Raw genomic sequence first — 25155 nt, forward strand, 5'->3', positions numbered from 1 at the left:
GGGGACCTCCAAGCCAAGGATGCAAACTTTGTATCTGAACATCCACAGCAAAGGAGAATAAAGAATCTCCAGGTGAGCATTTCAGAAGGCCTAGGACTTACAGTTGTTTTGTTAGCAGTGGTTCTCACAAACAACTTTGCTTTACAATTTTGCTGCCAACACGAGTTTAAACCTCACCAGAACAAAGTATACAGATGGTCATAGCTTGACTGATTTTAACAGAAATCACCCAAGAAACATCATTTATATTCCCATAGACCAGAACATAACGTAAGTAAACCAGGAAGGGAAATTGTCCTGGCAAGGCCTGGCTGGGTTTCATGCGTTTCTGTTTTTACAACAGATCATGAGGTAACTAATTGAATCCCTAAGGAAACTGCTCTGTTAGGAAATACTCTGAGCTTCCATGGCATTTATTTGTCCACATTACAGACACAAGCCTCGGGACGCCTCTCACTCCCTTCAGCTGTATTTGTGGGAATTCTTTATACAGAAGGCAGTAAATAAGAGGACAGGGACACACTCTGTCCATTAATCTGAGGCTGATGTGAGGTACACAGAGCCCTGCATGAGGCAGCATATCCCTCACCATTTGTTTTTATGCACTTTAAGCCAAGCATACAAAGTATGTATGGGTATGTAATTCTCAACTCCAGCTAATGTATGCCATACTGGAAGAATGGCATACATTCATACCCCAAAACAAGAAGGCCATCACCACCCAACCTCTCCTCCATCTCTCTGGAAGTGTTCCCCAAAGACCTGAAAATCACACCAAAACGACCACATTAGCTCCAGATTCCCCTAACCCTTCATTCCTGCTCAAATTACAGCAGCAATAAGAACAAAAATGCACTAAGCAATGAATCCTGTTTAAGTGCCCTTCATAATGCCAAAGCTTGCTGCAAAGACCATGTGGTGGTGGTGTGTGTTAGTTCAATGGCAGCAGGGTGAGATCTGCTGACAGAACTTGGAAGATCTCCAGGCACTCACTGCCAGGTGGCAGCAGGGATGAGCAACCTTCACAGGGCACAGCCAGGTCCCTGGGATGCACTGGTTGCAGCTGCTGCTCTGTAGGTAAGGAGATAATCACTGCACAGAAAAGGCCTCAGAGACCGAAGGCTTGAGGTCACCTCCCCTCCACAAACAACGTACTGTATGTGTGAAAGGACAGCATTCAGCCCTGCTTTCAGAGGGACAATGCTACCGAGATATCCTTGTTGAGCCAGCTAAAGGCCCCAGCCCTGCTGCAGGAGTGCCACGGCATCATAAGGGAAGGAGCAAGACCCAGGAGACAGCACAAAGGCCTCTTCTGGCAACTCCTGAAGTGACACAGCAACATTTGACAGAGATCCCAATGAGTGGAGCACACATCAGGCAAAACCATATCAGCCTCATGACCACATCTGTACCAGCAGCAGACTCAACAGAACTGGTTACAGAGGAGGCCCTCCACATCAGAGCCCACTTGTGCCAAGGCTGCAATCACCATCGCTTTGTTGTGGGCTTTCCTCATTCCCATCACCCGCCTTGCATAAAAGGCCTCAAGCCCTCCAACACCGTGTTATCCAAGGTCAGCAAAATAAGAGGCTAAACTGGTGCCAATGCCCACATTCATGTGGCTCCATATGTAAGAGCAATAAAAATCTTTCACAATCATCAACTGCATCTCCCCTCTAGCGTGCAGCACAAAAGCAGCCACAAGCCAGAGAGCAGCTGACTCGGCGCCCAGCTGGGCTCTTGCAGGGAAGCAGCTCTGGCTCCCGACACTTTTAACCATAATTACATGGGTCAGAACATCCCTTCCTCGCCATGCCGCTGAGGGAGAGCCGCGCCGTGCCTCACTCCGAGCTCCCACACTCAGCTGGAGAGTCACCTCACTGCAGCAACACCCAGAGCTGCTCAGAAATACCCTCCAGTGAAAGCCTTGAGCAATTCAATCTGTGTAGTTTCTCAAAAACAAAATAAAATAAAAATTAAACAAAAAAGAGAAAACCACCAATCCCCAAAGAGACTGACTTGATCACTGCCTTTAAACATTTCCATGGGGAGCAGAAATTCGATAATAGATGGCTCTTGAGGTTGGCAGAGAGGAGTACAGTAACGTCCAACAGCTGGAACTCGAATTCAGAAAAATTTAAGTTGGAATTAGAGAACAATTTCCTCAACTGTGCAAGTAATTAGCCATTGAAACAACTTATGGGGAACTAATGGATTGTCCGTTATTGACTTAGACCCAAAAAAGCACTGAATAACATCTTAAACAGTGTGTTCATCACTGCAAGCTCAGAGCCTTTGCAGTGTGGAAGGTCAGCCTAAATTGTTTCTGCCTCCTGGTCTGGTAGCAAGATTAGCTCATAGACTTGGCATAAAAAAATAACAGAAGAAAACAAGCAGGGACTGAAGAAAACAACCCCAGGGCAGAATGAAATAAAAAAACAACACCTAACTCAATCGTTTCCTTGAAACTGGTAAAAAATCAGTCATGCCTCCTTCTCTGTTATGCTAGTTCAGGGAAACACCATGTCATACATTTATATCTGAACTTCATCTGCCAAGCCAGCCAAGTCAGAGGTCAGCAAGTTCAGTGCCAGGGGATGGACATGAGCACAGCCTCCATGCACCTACATGGTACAATTGTGCAGGGGGCTCCACATCACAGACAGTGGGAAGCCCTCCCTGCCCAGCCTGGCTGGCAGCTTGCCTCCAGTTCCACTGGGGTAGTGCACAGAGAGCATCAGCTCCACACACTCCTCATTTGGGAAGAAATCTATGTGTGGTTTTACTACACACAATCTAAATACATATAATGTTTTATACATAATACTTATATACTAATATATAGATGTGCTACAATGCATGTATATGCATTAATATATAACACATGCATAAATGTAACTGGGTAAAAATAAATATGTAATACACACTGATATATATATATTATATATATATAACATATATTTGTGTCTATATTCGTAATGAAATCAAACCACCCCCCACATCTCCCACCCTTCACCTACAGCTTGTTGCTAACTCGCTGCAGCACAGCTGTACAGCTTGCTCACATGGCCTTCCTATTTCCGACATGAAATGCCCCCAAAGCAGGCAGAAGCAGGAGGCAGGCCTCATGCTGCTCTACTCTGCAGCGAGCATCCCAAATGCATGCGGACTCATGACTCAAGTTTCTCCGTTCATTCATCACCAGATATCACATTCCTCAGCCTGGCCCAGCCTTGCCTTAAGCAAACAGGAGTCACAGTTCACAGGGTAAAACTATGGCTGGAACAAGGGAGAATGCAGGCAGCACTCAAAGCTATTTGTTTTACTTTATGTAAATACTTTAACAGCAGTGACGGCTTTATTTGAAAAGTCGGGACTTTGTAAGGTACAAAGATACTTATGAGTATGTGCGCTGTGACTCAGAGCGGCTGGCGTATTTCCAGCTCCCTCTTTGGGTCTTTCCCAAGCACGCATCTCCTGACCCCATTCCTCTTGCCAGGCTCCAGAAACCAAATAACAAAACACAACCCCCTCTTTTTTTTTTTCCAGCATTGTAGCCAATGCTCAGTCAAAATCACTGTGGCACCCAGTGGCCTAAATGAATATGCCTTCATGGTTCAACAGCCCCCTGAGAGTTTTTCCTAGAGATGTAAGAAGGTCATTTTGAAGCAGTGGGAAAAATAAACCACAAGCTTCTACCCTTTCCTCAAGGATATTTCTGAGGGAAAACTATTTCAAAGGGTTGGTTTCTTTTTTTTTTTTTTTTTTTCCCTGTGTTTAGTTAGCAACAAAATGGGAATCTGTCTCCTGCATGAAAAACAGACGACACATTTTCAGGGATCATATAAATTACTTTTCAGTTGAAGGACAAAAATGGAAATGTTTGTTTACTAAATTCAAGACCTGCAACAGATTTTGCCTTTTGGCTGTGTATTATCAATGGAAAACAGCTAGTCTAGACCCGTTTTTCTCTACAAGAATGCCAGACCTAAAAGAAATAAGTAGAAAACCTCGATATGACTCCCAAGACTGTAAGAGATGGCCCATGCAGTCGAAGGCAAGTTACCATCACAGAGAGCAATTAGCACGCCTGCCTATTCCTTTACAGAGCCCACTTCCTCTACGCACACACGGCATAGGGTGAACCTCCTGAGAAAGTGCAAAGTCTTACTACTCAGGCAGCACGCAGACATCCCCTGTTGTGCTGGCACAGGTCTCTCTGCTGTCATAAGGTGCCATCAGCCTTTTGATCATCCTCAACATGCTGCTCCCATTGGACTAGCAGAGGAAATCCCCAGCTGTGGTTCAGCGGTGCCAGCTCCCTCCCCATGCAACTTGCAAGGACCAGACAGCAGAAACTTCCCAGTTGAAACTCCCAAGCTTTCAGGACGACAATTTGAAATCAGATTCTAATTTATTCAAATGAAGCTGAATAAATAAAGATTTCCGACTCCTTCTGGCAGCTATCATGCAGCTTCGACTTCTTAAAGCCAACAACAGCACCTTGCAAACTGGGTATCCCCATACATATCCTGAGCAGCATCCACGCAGCCTTCTGCTTACTATCAAGGTCCTTCCACTCCCCCTTCCTCTCCGAATAAAGTTCACACCTACTTAATATTTAACCTTTTAATTGAGTTTAACTATCCAGAGAGGATGTAGCAGTTTCTCGTTTAAAACAAACTGCTTATATTCAGTGAGAAAAAAATAAAACCTCATGAATGGCTTAAGTTGATGAAGATTGATACAACTTGGAGACTTTAAAGCACAGTGACTCATGCCTTCTGGAAAATGTAATCTGTTCTGTCTACTTTAGGAAAATAGGTCATGTTTTAAAAATGTGCTAGCTAACATGAGGAAAGGGGAAATTTTCTTTATTAATGGTTCTGTTAGAGTATTAAGTGCATCTGATAATTAGAGTGACTTTTTTTCCTACTACTTCCAAACAGCTTCCCCAAAAAACTCATACTACGTTATAGCTCCTGACTACCAGAACTGATGTTAATATGGCAAAGGAACAACCAAGGAAAACAAAAGCTTCTCATCTTCCAACCTCCACACTCCTTCTGCAGCTTTCAGCCCCTGCAGTCTCTGTTGGTTAGCGTAAATTTGCAGCTCTTGCCGCACTGGGATCCCACTTCCTCCTTTTAGATCAAGAGCAGCGTGGAAGAGAAACGCTCTGTTTTTTGGGTCACTAAAGGCCTAGGGCATTTTTGAGCCCAGTGAGCTTCAACCTGCTTGTGCAAGAGCACATGAGAGTAGAAAACACGCAGCCAGTATTTTCTATCTAAACACGACCCACTAGTGGTTTAACACAGCCTCCCAGAACACGAAAAATAGTTCCCAACTTTATCTTAGGATTAAAAATAGAACATTTAGATGTAGTGGGTTGGTGTGCTAATTGATTCTTCCACATAAACTCAGAGACCTCAGCTATGTGTCTGCATCTGTAGCAATCTACTACTCAATATGAAACCAGTGAAAGCTTACAAGACATCAACTGCTTCCCTTGTTGGTCTGCCAAGATAAACACTTAAAAGAAAAGAAAAGAAAGAAAGAAAGAAAGAAAGAAAGAAAGAAAGAAAGAAAGAAAGAAAGAAAGAAAAAGAAAACACTGTGCCCAAGCAAATTGGGAGTAAAGCCAGGTTGAAAGTTGCCTGATTTATCATCTCAGAGCAGAACTTCACCTCGAATCATCTCTTACTGGCAGCAGCACCGGGAAGCTGCTCAGTCATCTGGCACCCTGAGAGCGGGCATTTCGAGCTCTGCTGAGAGCTGGCAGCATGCACAAGCAAGTCGTGAAAGGTGGCAGAGCACTGGATGGCAGGTCGGATGGTACCAGCTATCACCTATATGTGGGCAGCAGATTTTGTCTTCATCATAAGCACCCCCAAACAGGGTGCAATGCCAAGGCCAGCTCTTATGTGGCAGTTTGGCCAGCTTGGGTGTGGGAAGCATCAAAATCTCATCCCAAAGACAAGAAAAATGATTGCTTTCAGTCAAAAGAGCTCCTTCTCTGCTAACTACGGCCACGCAGGAGCTACTTCTGGCGTACAGGGAAAGCATGATGGCTCCCTTCAGCAGCAATCCCTGCTGTAGAGTTATATATCTAAACGACCTGACCGCCTTCACATGAACCGTGCTGCCTTCTCCCACGGTGCTGAAGTGGAGACCAGTTATTTCTGCTAGGGGAGTGAAAGAATACATGAAGGGTATTTCTGTTAGAGAGACACAGCTTCCTGAAAACACCATGAAATAATGCATGCTTCTCTTTGATCACACACTAAGAAAAAAACTGCAGCTGCAATTGGATTAGAAACTTCTGCTTAAAAAAAAAAAAAAAAAAAGCCCCGATTTACTGCATAACACAACTCTGACAGCCTGGGTTTCTAGCTACCAATCGAGCCTTTAGAAAAATCTGCTGGGCAGCTGCCAAGTCAACTCTTGGAGCCCTGGCATGTCAGATATCTCAGACAGTAGTCAAGGCAGCTACATGCATGGCAGCGTCCACAGCCCCATAGTTCTATGGTTAAGCGGTACAGTAGAACAGAGGGTACAAGCCATTAAACACAAAGGTAGAAGGCTCCTGCAGCTGTTGATCTGGCAATTCTGATCATGATGCAAAAGACCAAGAACCACAGCAACATTTTCTTTTTAAGGATCTGGTATTAATATGAACGTAGCAGCAGCTTATTAGGAAGAGAGAATGAAAGAAGTGAGGAATGGGAGGGAGCTCTAAAAAAACCATCATGTCTTTAGCTAAAATATATATATATAATAATAGGCATATATATAATTTCACATTCCAAATAACCTATCTCCAATTCTAATTAAAACTCTCCACCAAGCACACTTCAGATACACGTATAAAACCCAGTATGCACAAAGAGTGTTCGGCAGCTCGAGATAATTAAATTCAAATATATTCTAATTAATTTCATTTTGATTCAGTTCATATTTTTATAAGGTGTTTGAGTTCCAGTTTGCAACCATATCAATGCAGTCCAATAAGAAATGATGTTTTGCCATTTAAACATTTGGTAATAAGACCTACGGATATGAACTTTAATACGGCTAATCCAATCTTGCCGCATACTACTAATTATCTTAAGACCTTTTCCTGTCCTCAAACAGAAAGGCTGATCCTTGACTTGAAAAACACTCACCACTGCTGAAAGCCAAAATAGTGCTGAGGTAGTACAAAAGAGAGAAAGCCAACTGTTAAGTTAAAAATTTGCCTTCATTATTTCTGCAAGAATTTTAAGTTAAAGGGATCTAATTTTTGGCATCTCACAGCATCTGAAAGGTCAGAAGGAGTACGGACAGAGACAAGCGTGCTGAATTATTGCTGGGAAATCTTAGGATATTGAGACCTGACCTGCACAACTCAATCAATTTTACACAACTGGATGGAGAAAAAATCAGTTATATCGATGGAGGCTCCTGGGACAGACAGGTAGGTATTGGGCTAAGAGCAAGACACGTTGATTTTCCTTGATGTACTACTCAAAACTGAGATTTTTATCAGGAACCTTTCGCCCTTGTTTACAGTCCCAACTGGCAGAATATCCTTTAAAGCTTGGAGACATAAGCTAAACCTGCACTCTTCATTCGGAAGCCAATTAAAGAAGACATGAGGACACTAGATACAAGCTCTGTGTATTTTCAGGTCAGTTCAGTTACACTAGCAATCTTCTGCACAAAGATAAGCAATATAATAGAAGATAACCTGCCCTCTCACGTTTTCCCAAGCTCATCCTTCAGTACTACGTGCATTTGACTTCCAAAATACCCCTCAGCAAACAAATGATAGTGTTTTAGGAGCGCTGCAAAGCAAATAATAAAAAAAAGCCTTTGCTCCATGAGGCAATCACTCAGTAACAAGGCAGACGAATGCACACAAGTAGCTTCCTAGAAGGACTGCATAACATTTTTCTGAATAATCAGTGCCAAAGGAGGGTAAAGGACATTACCTGGAACTGAACTTGCAGCTGATTGCTTGGGGCAATGAAGCCAAAGAACTTCAATCAGATTTAGGTTCAAGTACACTGCTGTGCTGTGTGCAGATTTCAGTGTTCTGGCTACAACAGTGTTCTGGCAAACACAGAATATGCAACAAGAAGAGCTGACAGCTCCTGGTAACTGTAAGATTTGTGAGGCCATACAATGTGTCCCCTGAACAGTTACAATACGATCATGAGCAGCTGGGAGGCTTTTTGGGGAGAAAGAAGAGAAATAAGACAATTCTGATAGACATTGCAGATTTTCCTGATTGCATGGAATCATTTTTAAACCCACAGGTGTTTCATAACAACAGGATCTACGTTGCACTGATAAGGAACAGCATAACCAAGTTGTGACCTTTCCACGATCTCCTCCCCTTATTATTAAACCAACTTGCAGAACTTCCTATTCTAGACCTGCGTGAGAACTTACACTACGATGACATGGTCGTGCCTCTGTTTCCATGAGCACCTCATGGTGCAGAACAAGTCCTCAGCTCCGTGAGTCACAGAATCATAGAGCTCCATGATCACCTCATCCAACCTAATCCAACCGTCAGCCCATCCCCATCATTCCCACTAACCCATGTCCTTCAGTGCCTCATCTACAGCACCTCCCGAACACCACAGTGACTCCACCACCTCCCTGGGCAACCCCTTCTATTTGTTTTGCCTTCAGTTCCCTCATCCTTCCTCCCCAGCCGATCAATGGCAACATTCAAACTTTACAGAAGATATTAGAAGCACATCAAAGACATCCATTAAGCTTTTAAGTGCACTAATTGACATTTTAGCACTTACAAATCCATCTGTGTGTTCTATCACTCAATTTAAGAGACTCGCTTCCACGCCTGTTCAGAGTTCTCTGTATTTTTAGCGGGGAGAGGGGGATTTTCAAAGCTATTTTTTTTCGCAGAGACAATTTTAGAGAATTCAAATTACAAATATAATGCACTTCAAAAAGTAACACGTTTCACAAATTTAAGAGCTTTTCCATAAAAGCTGTAAATGGCATCACAGCTATAACTCACAGGCTTCTAAGCTCCAATGAATTCTGCAGCTGTTACGGCACGTCGAAGCCAAATCATTGTTACCTTCACACCACCACAACTGCAAAACCCAGCTATGATATTACAAACTGCGTAGTGTTACATGAGAAAGGGGAGGGGGGAAGAGAAAAGAGAGAAAGAACCCACTAGTGATTTTGCAGCTTCTATTCTTCCTCCTTTGCAAAGCCAGCACAAAGAAGAAGTTAAACCACGAACAGTGGCTCTGGTTTTTTCCTATGGTGGGGATCCCACAGGTGAATTTCAGAGCAACCCCTGACATGCTGTGAAATCAGAGCTGCACTCAGGTACTTGGATTTACAGCATAAAACCAGCCTCATGGCGGCCAAGATTAGCTTCTGATCGCAGAAAGACTGTCTCAGTGACAGCAGGTCTGGACCCTTCCTCTATTACTGTCACATACCAACATGTTCACCTTCTGTTCTGTTAGAGAAATCCTCATTCAGTCCCAATATTTAAGGCAACGAGGAAGATCGAATTAAATTCTCAGGGTTTTGAGCCATTCAGTTCATTGCTGGATCTATTTTAGGGTCTCAGGCTGCCAGCCACCCCCACAGAATCTGCGCGCTAAACAAGGCTTTTGACAGGCTTGTTTATGCCTTCTGCGGCAAGCAAAGGCAAAACATTACCAAGCTAAGAACTGAGAGACAAATACAGCACTGAGCACAGCAGAAACCTCAAAGAGCAAGCCAGAAGCAAACCTGCTGCTCCCAAAACACAGCAACACAAGAGGACAGCTCCAACAGGAAGGTGTTCCTGATGTATGCATGCAGAAAGCATCAGGGGTTTGAGGGAAAGGGAGTCAAGAGGGCATGAACAACACAATATTTCTGCGGGATCAACAGAAATGCAATGCTGGTATGTTGGGACCACAGCAGCTACAACAAACAGGGCAGCAGCCTCCAGCCCATACCTCTCCTTACAGGAGACAAAATCCCTTTTCCAGTTCTCCCCTATGCTCAACTTGCTGTAAGGTTGGAGTCCGTGGGTTCTGCTTGGTGACAAACAGAGTGAAGGGCTTCACTCGTTCTTCCGCAAAGCCAATGCACCAGGAAAGTGCCAAAGATGCACGTTAAAATTACACCCAGAAGAAATTCAGTGGTATGCATTTGCTACTGTGCTCCTTTAAACCTTTCACCTCTTAAACTGTGAGTTCAATGTCAGATTATAAACATCATAAAAGCTCGTAAAATCCAATCATAAAACTGCCAGCTCATTTCAAGATTCTTTGCTCTCAGCCCTGCAAAAACATCATGAGCAGCACGAGAATTGCATCAGTTCTCTGCAGGTCCCAGCACCTCATTGCTTGCATCAGCTCAGGTCACTGCAATCGTCCTGTTAGTGACAATGGGACACAAGCAGGTGTTGCAGCCTTAGCATTGCAAACCTGTACAAGTTAGCTTTTTTGTGTGGCTAAGCCACGCTGAGCAGTCATCTCCACCAGCAGCTGCTGAGGAAATCACCTGGTACTGCCCTTTCCTCCTGAAAACCCCAGCTTTTTGTGTTATCAGCAAACCTGGCAGCCACAAGAACCTCCAGCAATCTCATCAGCAACAAACACCACGTCAGAACTTTGGAGTGTCTCCATGCGTGCCCCTCCACCTCATGCAGCATCCACCTCCACCTTCCCCTAGGCCTAGCACAGCAGCTGCCCACAGAGCAGAAAGAAGCCCAGGATGACAGTGTGGGGCAGCGTCCCTTTGTTAGCATCGGGTACTGGCTCTTTGCATTAGCCTGCAATAGGGAAAAAGGCAGCATTTCGTTCTTTGGGTTGGGTTTCCTGCAGATACAGTCACATAATTTCACCACCCTCTAGGGAGAAGTCTGTGGACTGGATGAAAGCATCTGTTGGTTTTCAGTGGAAAAACATGGTTTAGTGCAATGAAATTTTCTCTAGGGGTGTAGGCAGAGCAGAGCTTATCAGTACCAGTAACTGCCTAACTCACACTTCTTGCAGTGCTGAGCAATGCCACAGTAAAACGCCCACTTTTAAGGCAGACCGTAACCAAGCCTGTGATTTGTAGGACAGGCAATAGGCAATACCCACCCCACCCATGGTGTGTTCAGTCTGATCCTCATTCTTCCAACACACACCACCACCACCCTGGTGTTCAGCTCTGGTGTGCACTCACAGGACAGAACTACTTCAAGGTTGTCAGAAGAGCCCTCAAAAGCCCAACCAGACGCAGGCTTAGAGAGCAGTAATACGTTTTAAGCGCTGGATCAACTCTTACAGTCACTCTTGGCAAATGAGATGGCAGCACAGACTCACCCAGGCAAATTGCTTTTTATTTTCGCCATTTATTTTCTACTGTTTTGTGAGCTCCCTCGCGAGTAACACTGGAGGTAAATGCTGACTGCAACGCACCTCTGCTCCCAGCAAAGCAGAAGTGATGAGCCCGGAAGCTCCGTGTGCTGCGATGCCTCATGAAATCTCCCTGACAGAACCAGTGATGGTTCCACTCCCTGCTGTGGGCAGGCACTAACTCGGTAGTGGCTCAATTTTGCTGCTGGATGCTGCGGGCACGTGACTGCATGCAGTCATGTCACAGGAATGCAACAGCCACTGACAGCAGCAGCACTGACAGGAGGAGGGATGGAGCCAAGTATGCCTGGGAGAGCGCATCATGCTGCATCCTAATTTAAAGGGAAAACAAGAGGAAGAGCTGTGACTTGCGGAAATGCCTCTGCCTTGCAAGGTGCCCTGCTCCTCCCTGTGCCCCGTTGCTGCATACAGATGTAGCCGCAATGGTATGGCTTAATCAGTCAGTGTTTTCACAACACATATTTCAAATATTAAGCACTTATTGAAGACTTAGAAGTTACTGTGTAAATATTTGTATTATATTATTCTGCTAGCGCTTCCTCACCAACTGTGGAATTTTAAATCTATCTAGTCTGATAAAGCTTTATTTACATATCACACTGCTCTCGATACTCAACAAAGTGAACTGCCTAAATTTACACCAAATCCATTCCAGCAGCTTATGTCAGGAAAAGAGCAATCCGTCAGTTTCCATCTTTGGTACATGACTGAATGAAACCACAGGCACAGGGTCCTGTTTGGGGCTGGAGCTATAAGAAAGGCACAAGGTGTCATAACATCCCCGTGCCTCGCGGTGGTCCTTGCTATGAGGGTGTGGGAGCAGCACTGAGAGGCTGGATGGGAAGGCAGGGCTTCACACACCCGATAGATGTGAAGGCAAGCAGAGCACGTTGCTTATCACCTCCCATTATTTTACAAGAGGAACTCCGGGAGAAGCTGCTGATGCACAGAGAAGCAGCTAACGCCTGGGAAAACATGATCAAGATGTAACCAGTAGCAAACGCAGAGCGCCGTTATTAGTGCCAAACAAAATGTCTTGTGGAGGAGGGGAGAAGCCCATCAAACGCAGGCAGGTTTTCGCTACTTAGAGAAAAAGGCAGCAAATTGGAAATGGGTTGTGCCACTTGCTGCGCTAACCCCTTTTCCAGCCTCCTCTCCTCCCAAAAAGCAAAACAGAGACCATAGGGCTGCAAGTAACAGATGATACCAAGTTGATCATCACATCAGCTCTGAAAAATCTGTGTGTCTCAAGCACCCGCTGCACCAAAGGAAACCCCGTAGTGCTGTAATCTGTTTGCTTACCAGATCCAACTCGCAGATTTATTCTTTATTTTCCATACTGGATGAATATTTACTCTCTGATGAATTTACTTAGACTTGCACAATCATATGTTGAAAAGATAAAGAAAGAAGAAAAAAAACAGAGTTGAAGTTGCACGCTACCTTTCGACAGTTCTGCCAGCTGGAAATGCGCCATCAATTGTCTGTTCAGTACGTGATACGAAAGCAGAGGAGCCTGCTTAATAGAAATTCACTCAATTTCACCACGTTTACTCCAGGTTTAAGAAAATGGCCACGAAGAAGATAGATCCTAAATATTGTTTCCTTTGACCAATACTGTCCTTTTGTATTTCGTAACAAGCTTCCAGCCTTGTGCCGCGTTTATGACAGTCTTAACTTAAAACTGGGAAAACAAAGAACGAATGGAAATATTAGCCTGAGTTTTCCTTCATTTCAAAATCTGGATAGTATTTTACCATGAACAAGAAGCACGGCAGCATGGCCAAGTACTCCAAACATGTTAGCAGTAAGTCACACGCTAAAGAGAACGCAAACTTCTGCTCTGGAGAAATAAATCCCACTTTCGAGGAAAGTCAAAGATGTACCTAAACAGCAGAAAGCAGCAGTTTCCATCAGCCGCCTTATTCAAAGAAAGGCAAATTCCATAAGAGGCACTTTCTCCCACCTTTCACTATGTGCACAAGAACAGACACACAGCGAAGTGCCTGCCGTGACGCTGTGATGTCTCAAGCTGCAGGCAGCAGAGCTGAAGCTCACAGACCAGCTACAGGGGCCAATTTCCTTGCCCGAGCCCAGCACGGATAAACAAACAAGCAGCACGTTGTTCAGAGACAGCTGCCGTAGATTTTTCTCCTTCCCACTCAAGAAATGTTACTAATACAACAATTACTTAACCATATAAATTTGAGGTTAATAAAAAGACCGTGCTTTGAGTGACAACATCTACTCTGCCATCGCAGGAATAACTCTTTATTCTCTATAAATAAATGTTATTATCCAGGAATTGAACTCTGAGTGGTGAACCAGTAGCTTGCTTTCTTAGATGCTTCAATACATTAAGTGCTTCACATTATGGGCAGATCAACTGCCCATTCACTGAGAAAGGTTACCAAAGCAATGCTGTAATCTTATTTAGCTCCCCCAGTGTTTAACTTCTACAGCTGATCCAGGAGAGCAGGCGAAGAATAAAAACTGTAAGGATAAAGCTGGGATGTTCACATGTGACATGGGAAAACATTTCCTTCTTTCCCCAGCAGTTCTTTTGCTCCAGCTCCTCAGCTGACTCTGACATTTGAAGATGTCAGAGAGGAAGAAAACACATCGGAGAGTGAGAAAAGCCTGACCAGTGCCTTTACTTGAAGCGATATACCAATTTAGGAAGCAGTTTTTCCCTCCTAATCATATCAGCAGTTACTGCCCTCTGTGCACCCTTAGTGGGAACCTGTCAAGGGAGGCGGAAAGGGAGAGCAGGGACAGGTGAAAGGGAGCAGAGCACTGGGAAACCCACTAAGGAACTCAGCCCAATAAATGAAGAATTCACAAACGTCAAAGTATTTAATACTACAGAGTTTAACAAAAGCACACGTACAGCAAGCCACTGCTGAACACATTGTGAATTTTCACTCACAAATTGATCATTTTTATATGGACTATCTGGAAGCTAACGTGCTTGCCTGGCCTCTGCTAAAATCATCCCTTGATTTTGCTTTGCAGATATATAAAAAATACTTGGTCCAGTACAGGCAGGCAACAGCAGAGCAGAATCTATGACACGGATGGCACCACAATCAAGTTTCATAATAAATCCTATTTTGAATTTAAAAAACAGTCATTAAGATCCTGCACATGTTATTAGGCAGGATCAGGTGATGCTCACTGAGGGACCTGGAGCTGCAAATCAGGGTACAGAAAAAGTGCAGCAGCTGCCCAGGCAGTTGGAATAGCTTATGACAGTTACCAGCATGGCCAGACACCCACTACCATTGCTGTGGAAGGCCACAGAGGGACAGACAGGCACTTTCAGACACTAATCACCCAGAGAAAGGGACTCCCAAACGATCTCCAGGGACAGATGCTGGTGGGCCGCAGCTGCAGGGCTGGTCTGGGCTGGACAGCAGGAGGCAATGCACTGTCCTGCTTAGAGTGGTCGGCAAAGACCTCACCATGCACAGATGACCCTGCCTGCAAAGACATCGGAGCTGCTCGGCAGGAACGAGTCTGGGAAGGAGGAGACAAAATGGCTTCACTTGCTTTTTGCTTTGTTTTCTCCCCTCCACTGCCTTATCTCTCCTGCTACATGTCGCTGAAAATAAAACCATTACGGAAGTTTGAAAGCGAAATCAATTAGTAAATGGAACAAGACTCTCCCCATTTTAGGCAAGCATCTCGCAGGGCCCAGCTGCTGCATCTTAGCAATAAAAGCGGGGCTATTTGTTTAATTACTCGTTTATCAGAATCAGGCTCGCTGCTGCTCTGAAACAGGCGCGTGTTTCCCTTCCACTCGCTGGAGAAAGGCAGAGCAACGCTCTCGTAGCTGCGTCCGCGCCTGCTGTGGCAAGCAACACCCAAATAAAAGATTTATCTTGCACACCGTCGTCATAAACATAAATTGGACTTAATTAAAACAAGTTGCTCTGCGAGCAGCTGAATAAATGAGACCCGACCGCCCGTGGCCCTGTGCCTGCCCCAGCAGCTCGGGGCTGACCCATCTGTACTCACTCTGAGCCCAGTGCTCCGCAGGCAGGGCCACCCATTCCCCTCAGTTCAGCCCCTCCACCTGCAGGAATTCAATGAATGACAATGGGGAAAGGACCAGCTTGTCCAGCGTCCTGCTCCTACAGCACATACATGCTGCCCACCTCAAAACATCCTGCAACTGTCTACCTTTGCAGACTAACACAGAGATGAGTATTCTATTAATTTTTTCCCATAGAATTACCTTGTTCTTAGGTGTTTCTCTAAATACAACTCCCAGCTGATTTTTCCCCTGGGCTCAGGTGGTTCAGCCTCCTTTTCCTTCTCAACATGAAGGGAGAACAACACTTTTCAAATGTTATAAGCGAGTTTACGAGCAAGGTGGTGAAATCTTACAAGTATTCAAGAACAGGTTCTCCTTTTCTTATGCTCCCCTCAAACTGGTATTTCCTTCCTTCACTTCATCAACAAAGGAAGTAAATGTCTGGGGCATCCCAGCACATCTAAGAGGGCACAGGGTTAGGTCTGGGTTAACACATCTTTTGCACATCACTCTTCATGAACTAGAAGCTGGGGAAGCTACCAAACCTGTGAGGACTGAAGGCTTTTAACTTCATGTTTTTTGTCATGCCAAACGCTGACATGTTTCTTCTCTGTTACCACGTCAGAAAAAAAAAAAAAAAAAAAAAAAAAAAAAAAAAAAAAACATTTTGAATGAGTTTTATGTTTTCCTTAAGAAACAACGGGGGGAAAAACACCACAACAGCGATTTTAAATATAGCATCATTCTGAGGTCAAATAAACAGGGCTATTATAGATGGAAGCTCTGCCGTTTATGTTAGTATCTAGATGGAACTGAAAAATAAATCAAAACATCAGAGTGTCCATCAGGCAGAGTTCATAAATAACATGCACAAGAGAACATGAGTCCTTTCTTAAGGCAGCCACCATCATGGTCAAGTTTCTTCTTGCTTATTTCCATTAAAGATTTCAGCACTGCTCTGCTAAGACCACCTCTTGGGAGGGACTACCAAAGAAAGTCAGGTAGAGAACCACCGCGCTGTGTGTGCACGGCATGCACGCAAAAGCACAGCAGAAGAAAATATGAAAGAAATGTCAAAAATAGCTGGTCTTGAAGAGGAAATGAGGACATCGGTCAAGGCCGTAGAGAACAAGACACTACTGGCTAATTTAAGGTCTCCTCTTGCCCCCAGTTCCCAACTATTTACTTCAGCAGCTCCCAAATAAAAACTGCTTTTAAAATCAAAAGTAAAGAAAGAAAGAAAGAAATGCAGAAGCTGATTTCACACTGCTATTCCTGAAGGAGGTCAGAAAAGCTCATAGCAAATCTTTCTCTCCTTCCATGTTGGAAACGAACTTGTCTTCTAAGAGAACACAGAACATCAATCTAGGCTAACCTGAGGACCAAGCCTTACATTCAAGCACAGCCAACGAGCTGGAGCTCGGGGGCTGACAGCCGAGTTAATCTCTCTTTCAGATGCAGATCCAGCTCCCTCCAAACGCAGCTGCACGGAATAAGTGTTCTGTTGCTCACAGCGAGCAGCTATAAACTTGCTTCTGATACTCCTTGCTGAACGAATCTTTGAGAGAGATCTTCCAAGTATGTCTGCATAATTTCGTAAAGGTTTTTATTAATTCAAGTGAAAGCAGCACTAAGGGCTGTGATGGCACGGGCTTCAGCCTCAGCTCTCAAACCAGTACCTAATCTGAGCATCCCCCAGGGCTCGTGCTCTAGTTGCTCGCCCAGGCTGAAAGCCACGCTGCTGCATGTTCCTGCATTTTACTTTCTTCCATCTATTTACACCTCTGATGCTAGGTTAAAGTCAGAGCAGCTGACGCCTATTCATGTTGAAATCACACCTTCTTTTTATGACACAGAAACACGGCATTACAAACGCAATCAAGCCGGGAAACGCAGTTACAACAGCCCAGTATCTCGTATAAACAGGACTGTAAATCAGGCCCTGCAATCAACCCTGCACTCAGAAAAACGCTTTCAAGATCCCACCCTACTTGACTGCAGTGGTGCTGCATGCTGATGGGAGAGCCTGCAGCTCCAGCACAAGCACAGATGAAAACCAGATGGGCTGCAGAGCTGCTCAGAGCAGGCCAAAACACACACACTGGGAGCTGGAGCTGCATGAGCGGTGAGAAAAATTAGAGAGGGTACGCACACGTCTGATGGAAGTTCCTGCCCCCATCAGCGGTAACTCAAAGACTTCTGACTGTGGCAACAATATGGTTAGAAACAAAGGAGGAGCCGGTCAAGTTAAGAACAAATGCAAGGATTTTGCATTGTGGTTCTTCAGTATCTTGCTGCTGAGCCATCACTGGCAGCGCTTGAGCAGATCCACAGATGAAAACAGAAGGCCATGTACGTGGTTCAATGAATTCTGTATCATTACACTTTAACACGTCTGCAAATCCTTATACATGTTATAAAAAAACCCACAGATACGCCAACTACCACACACGCGCGATAATCACCTTAACAGCTGGAGGGGGAAAAAAAAAAGGAGGTTTTTAGGCCTGTTAAAATTAGAAGGCATATACATCCAAAGGGACACATGGTGTAAAATCGCAGACTTTTTGGAAGCTAAAGGTAGAAGACTGGGACGTTTTAATCAGCCGACAATTTCACTTAAAAGCATATAAACTGCTCCCACGACATTAAGGGAAGTGAGCAACACAGGTATGCTTAAGTATTTCAGCAGAAAATCAGCTGGAGGGAAGCAGGTTAAGTTAAGAAGTTATACTCCTCCGAATATACACTTACTACTCCCTGGTAACACAGCTGAGTTCGGGGAAAAAATTGCAGTGGTGAATTAAGAGAATACCAAGCACATTCTATCTGCCTCTTTCCTGCCCTAGCAACAAAGCTGGGCAGGAAGCAGCCTGCTATCAGCACTGCTGCATTCGGGAATACTCCAGCTCACTGCCTCATAAGGCAGGGGAGCACAGATGGAGATGCACACATGCACATACGAATGCAGGTGCATCTAGGAGGACTCCTTGGTTCCACCACATTGTACCCCCGTTACTCTGAAGCATGCTCAAAGCAGGCCCTGGTGCAGCTTTACATGTTTGCATCCCAATGCAGCACTTCCTTTAGCTCAGCAAGGGAAGTGAGCAGGGGAAAGGGGAGCTCACTTGAGACAAAGCTGTTAATGCTTTTTTTGCCTACTTTATCAAGAGAACTTTGCTATGCACCATTACAGCCATGGGAAACCCTGCACACTTTGCTACTCGTACAAACCTCTAGGAGTTGAAAACACAAAAGGATGCACAAGATTAAAACCAGAGGTGAAAGCTGAAAATCGCTTTTTGAGTCACTTGCATTTTTTTCTTTGTTTAGCTGACAGAACTGCACTATGCAGGCAAAGGGGGGGAGGGGGGGGGGGTGGACTGTTGGCATTTTTTTTTCACAGGCTAAATTTCCCTTTACAGTATCCTTCCTTTCCTTCAGCTGCTCCACAGGAGTTAACCTTCAGTCTGCAAGCCAAGACCTATAAACATTGTCCAAAACTACACTTTTAAAGCTGATGGTGCCAGAAACCAGCTCTATTTCTATGACAACTTCACTTTTCTTACCAGTTTAAAGCTTAGCCTTTACATCAAACTATTCGCTGGAAACAGAAAAATATTTCCAAAGAGGATACATTTCATCGTGAAGCCTTTCTTCACCAATCCACTAAATTAAGTAATTTATTGCGAGGCGTTAAGCAAAAAAGCACAGTTAGCTACATGGAAAAAGGAAAGGCATCTGGAATCTGTCCTGTCCCTCTAGAAATATTCACATTTTTCCCCCAGGCTTTAGTACCTCCAGACACTCCTTTATTAAAAAGAGGCCAAATCAATCCTTAAGCTTCTTTACCTCCTACCACCCATTTTCTGCATTGGCAGAAAGGTCCCCAGGAACTCCTGTTCCAAACATTTCTGACTGCAACTCAGTGGGGTCAGTGACTGATGCACGGAGGCATCAGGAGCCCCAGCAGGCAGGCTGGAAAGGAAGGGCGCTGCTATTCGTGCCTGAAAGTCAGAAGATAATGTTTAACTGTTCGCTGAGACAGACCACAACAAGAAATGGGGAAAATCCCTCTGAACACTGTGTTTCCTCTGCAAAGATTGGCCCATCTCTTTATACACTTTCATAGCTTATCCTTGATGCAGAAAACACAGAAAGAAGATAGCTGCTGCTTAAGACCACAGGGACTTTCAATTATTATTTTTTTAGCTTTCTACAAAAATTTGGCTGCACAACTGACATCACTGGACGATCCATGACACGCCTGCTTGACATAATTCTTCCATTTCCAGTGAGATAAACTATGTAGATGACTACTTCTCACTCAACCTGAAAGTAGTGGTATGTGTCTTTAAGTCCCCAGAACCTTCCACCACAAATAATGAAGCTAAACCTTTCCATTCAGCTCTCTTCTCTCACTACAGCTGCTACTCCTATCGTTCCAGCTGTACTTTCAGAGTTGCAACATGATGCTCCAGTCTGGAAGAACTTTTATGTATTTATTTTTTAACAGAGGAGTTGGGTGGGCTTTTCATCCCACTTTCACCCAGTAAAAGTATCAGGCTAGAATGACTCTTTACATCTTTCTTCCAAAACACTAGCTCTCGACGAAACACTGACAGCTGAATAGCTCTTTGTGTCTTACAAGTTTCCAAGACAGAAGCCTCTTCCTGAAGGAGGACAACAGGCTGCAGAACTTTGTCACGTAGTTCCTACAGGCACCACAAACCGGTGAGATTTTTGTTTTTCTAAAGCACGGTTACTCGTTCTCAGCCATTCTTTCTGGTGTGTAATTCATTACAAGCCACATGTCGCTAAAATGCACTTCTAGTAAATAAAGGTGAGAAGGTACTGCAGCTGATCAAAAAGTCAGGAGAAGTTTGAAAAATAGTCATCATTTCTAGCAGGTTTCAGAGGCTATGGGCCATTTAGCATTTAGGTTGACACAAACATTTCAAGAATCTGCCTTAAAGAATACAGAACATAATGGCAGCAATTTACATTTTGGAGTTTAAAAAAAAAAAGAAAGAAAAAAGAAGGCATGCATGTTACACAGAGGGAAAACACAAAGAAAGAATTACTTCAATAGCTATGAAAATCCCTTGGGAAAATAGTATTTCAGTTTGAATGTGTTTCTTCTTATTTCTTTCCCCTTCTGGAAAGAATTATTATTATTATTATTATTTCTTTTAACAAGTATATACATATAATACACACGTATGAACTGCATCTAAAATTGTTCAGTCCAATTACTACATTAAAGAAACCACACTCATTTCCAAGGGCATCAGGAAAGAAAGACAGACCCGGCTGTCACAAACCAGAAACCCTGCCAGATACATAGGATGGCCCAACATCGCAGAACAAAGAAAACTCGCACAGATGAGCAACATGTGGCAAACCTTTAATCAGCCATTTTTCTGCGCGTGCCCACAGCAGCAAAGGCCAGCATTGCGAATGTCAATATTTCAACCAGCAGAACAAAACCAGCCCTGACAGTGCAGGGACATCTCGCAGAGGCAGCACGCTGCAGCACTGAGGGAGAAACACCTTTGGAAGATGGAAAACATAATCTGCCTTACAATCATCTCGCAACTGATGATTTCAGGCCTCACGATAAAAACAAGTTACATTATACTATTCGGTGTTGTTACGACTGAAACGAAATGACTGCAAGGAGCCATGTGAGCATCACAGCCAGATGTAAAACAAAAGGAACCACACATCTAGATGACTGTTTACCAGGGTGCAGGAGGAGGCCTGGACTGGCAGCAGCGTGGAGCTGGCTGCCCTTGTCCCTGAGCAGGCCGCAGATGACACCCCCTTCCCCAAGGCCTCACCATCCCTCAGCCGTCCTGTGAGGGGACAGGCTCTGTGCAGCAAATTCTGCTGCTTTCCCAGAGCCCACAGCAAAATGCCGGGGTTAGGGAGGGAGGGAGAGAGGAGGAGAAGGAGGGAGGAGGGGGAACCAGCACTTTGTAGATTAAAAAAATCGGCGTGAGGGAGGGAGGTATCTGTAACCAGCCACGAGTCAAACTGGCCCTAACGGTGGAGAGCAGAATTTCCTACAGCTGCTGCTGAAACTCCTATCGTACTTTCTAAAATACTCCTACAGGCTTTGTTCAGTTCTTGCCCATCAGATCTCTGCAGCTCCTAGCCCCGATCTGACATGACAGGCTGCTCTAACCCACACGGAACATCAGCGCTGCGACAGAAGTCTGAAAGGAGCCACAAGATGAACAACATAAATTGTTTCTTGGGCTGTGGCTTTGTTCTCTCTTTACCTCTGATCTGGCAAATTAAATTCCGTTTAACCTAAGAGTCGATATAGTTACTGATTTGCACGTATTTATTACAGACACGCATGAGCTGTCTGAGAGGACACGTTTTTCAGAGAGCTCTGATAAAGATTAAGGTAATTTTGCTGCGACATTCATAAACAAATCTTAAATACGTATACACAGAAAAGCACAATTCACTGTCATAACCTTAGTATTAGGTGCTAGTCAGTGTATTTAAGCATTAAATAGACCTGTGTTTTCAGCATCAGCATTTCTCTCCTCATTTTCTCTGCGCACTCCCAGCCATACCACGTTTCCCGGTGAGAGCTTCCGCTGCCCATCATCAGCTCTGAGCACAAGATCACAGAGGCACCGCACCCGTTTGAGATGCACAGGGTTTGCGTTTGGTTGGTTATTGTTTTTAACGCAACCCGATTTTAAAAGGATTTCTGCACCTTGAGTTTTTATTTGTGCATTTTAGCAAACTGTGTGGCGGTGGGTGAACGCGGATCCATAAAAAGCCTTGGGTGTTCCTGCACAGAAGGCTGTCAGCTCCCAGTTTAATCATTCACCATGAGAACAAAATTCCTTTTAACCTTCTTGAAGGTTGCCTTTCAGCTTAACTTAATGCCTCCTTCCTCTGTCTGTACGTCCCTGCCACTTTTTTAAAGGATGGTGCCTAAAGTCTTCCTGGAACAGCAACAGAGCCAGGCCAGCCTATGGCACAGCAAGGTTAAATAAAGCAGCAAACCGCTGACTTTTCTTCCATACTGCTTATTATGTTGCACACTCGTATCACTCCATTTCCACATGAGCATAAGTGACTTACGCATTCCTTCATTAAAGCTAGGTGGCCACGTTCCATAAGCATTTTACCTTTTCATCTCAACCTCCTCAGTTCCACCCTCCAACCAGTCCTCTATTCATTTCATTCATTTCTGGCCAGCTTTTTTATTCCATCACTATTCCGAGATCATCAAAACTGAACAGTTTTAAACGTGACATCAGGCCGCTGAATTACCGAATAACAAGAGAAGTTTCAAAATCACCTCCTGCTCTGTTCTGCACCATTTTATTCCCTTTCCATTTGACAATGCATGTCGTAATACAACACGAAAAGGTTTGCAAGGAGCTGCGCTCAGTGATGCCCGTATCTTTTTTCCTCAGTAGTTACAGCTAATTTATAACCCAGTAACGTGCATGTCTCATTCAGATTATTCCTTCCAACGTGCATTACTCAAAAATTAATTTTATCTTCCAGCAAGCTGCCCATCGACCCTACTGTGGCTGTATATCACGTTAGAGAGGGAGGAAGATACTTACTTGGTCTCTGGGCTACAGTGTGTAGCTCCATGACCAAAGCACACAGCAACAGCGCTGGCTGCATACAGATAAGAAGAAGAGGAGCAGGGTCAGCTGTGAAGCTGCTCTGAAACAACCAAGCTTCTTGCGCTCTGCTTCATCACACAGGCGCTGATGGAGGCAAACCCATGCTGGAGCTCAAGGCTAGTAGTGAATTTAAGGACACGAAACACCAGCTCGAAGGGGCCAGGTCTTGCTGGCAGACTGTCGGTGCAGCCCAGGTACCATTTAGCCTTAATCCTGCACAACACCAAAGCAAGCAGTCTTAATTTTTATTTTTTTTTTATATATATTAAAAGGAAATCTCTGTGTACACTTGCAGAGCTCCACAAATAAAAAACATGTGCATTTATCTCCAATTAAAGTCTTATGTAAATTTATATGCAAATTAAGCACAACCCTCAGGCTGCTGGCGAGGCGCCAGCTCAATCCCCCCCCCCTGGTCCTGCACAACTGCTGCACCCCTCTGGTGACAAGGACCCCCACCGCACCCCACATGATGAGCCCGCATTCCGCCAGCAGAAAGCACAGTGCTGCCGTGGAGGGAGGGGAAAGTGACACTGAGGGTGGGGAGAGGTGGGGGCTGCAGGCTTCAAAACCTCTGAAAACGCTGATTCCTCCACATAAGGAAAGCACGCATGTCACTCAAAGGCAGGGGAAAAAACGCGAATGAATGTGTCATTTTGTGAAGAGCAGGAGATTTCTTTTAAGCTCCTCTCTTCCCCTCCCCCTGGCTCTTTTAACACTTCACCCAAGCCTGCACAGTGGGAGCTAAAACCTTTTCATACGTTCTGTATACAGGTGCAGTAACAACCCCCCCCCCAAGTCCCCCCCACAAAAAAACCCCACCAGGAAGACAAGCAGGCGGCTATAAGGGAAGAAGAAGAAAAAAAACATTTCAAAAGCACATTAATCTGCTTGACAAGCCATGAACCACATCGCCGCTCTAATTAGAACCAGGATCTCGGGAAGCTGAGGGAACATGGAGGTGCAAGCATTTATAACAAAAAAGGGACTTGTGATTTAATGACCTCCTCTGCTAGTTTAAAAATTAATGGGGCCAAATCAGATTAAAGCATTTTTAATACAAACCAGCCCGACATTTATCACTGGTGTTAACTGTAAGGTAGCTCCCCTATCATTTCAATGGAACAAAAAATTCTGCTCCTGCCTCATCCGAGCCTGCTCCAAAGTTACTTCTCCATGTCTCTGCAGCTTTGAGGCATTTCTGTCACAGCTCAATGCAAGCTGCTGACTTACAGCCTCCAACCCTTCACTGGGGATGATCCTTTCCTTGCCCTTAGTCAGGGAAGGCACAGAAGGAGGGAGGAGACAGCAGCCTCCTTGGCTGCCTGGCACCATCCCACCTCAACCCGCACAGTTGGCTCCCACAGGTTTCTCCTCCTCATGCCCCACAGACCCTCTGTACCACAAGGATCATGGCTGCAGTTTCTTGCTCCAAGGGGCTTTTTTGCTCTTTTATCTGCAATCTGGACCAACACAAACCCAAGGCAAGAGCAGATCCCTTCGTTAACATGCTGCCCATGGCTTCCCGGCCTTGAAATGTGCTGTTAGTTTCTGGTTTGTGATCCACTCCCCACTATAAGCTACAGAGGAATGGAGGAAGCACAGCAAGCAATATCCTTCCAGCAGAAATTCTTCCCCCATGTGGCATTTCTGCAGTGTCTTGAAGGCAGACTCAGCCTGGAGAGTTCCACATGCCAAGAGCATGGGCTTCCGTGTACCTCCTTGCATGGAAAAAGTCCACCATGCAAAGGCATGTCACCAGACTGAGATCACCAGGCCCGTTTTCTTTGCTCTCCTCCAGCCTTAATGGTCTGGCTGGCCTTAAGTGAGAAAAGTGATGAAAGCAATAATCTGAACTCTGCACCTTCTCATCAGAAGTTACACCACAGCTATTTCTTAGAAAAGTAATTCACTAAATCGTGAGCACAAAATCCAGAATATTCAATTAAAATACTGAAAAAGTCACCCAACTGCAGACAAAAGTCAATTTCCTTTGGAAAGCTGTACAAAGAGCCCTGCGGTTTAAAGCCCAACATCAGAACTTTAA

The 25155-nt window shown here is 44.6% G+C and overlaps 1 protein-coding gene across 1 annotated transcript in view; it reads right to left on the reverse strand.

Annotated features, from left to right (window-relative positions):
- The window catches only part of JARID2 (jumonji and AT-rich interaction domain containing 2), a 197456-nt gene that overhangs the window by 116655 nt on the left and 55646 nt on the right, over nt 1–25155 (reverse strand). The window lies entirely within an intron of this gene.

Source organism: Coturnix japonica, chromosome 2, assembly GCF_001577835.2.
Source record: "Coturnix japonica isolate 7356 chromosome 2, Coturnix japonica 2.1, whole genome shotgun sequence".
NCBI classification, from domain to species: Eukaryota; Metazoa; Chordata; class Aves; order Galliformes; family Phasianidae; genus Coturnix; species Coturnix japonica.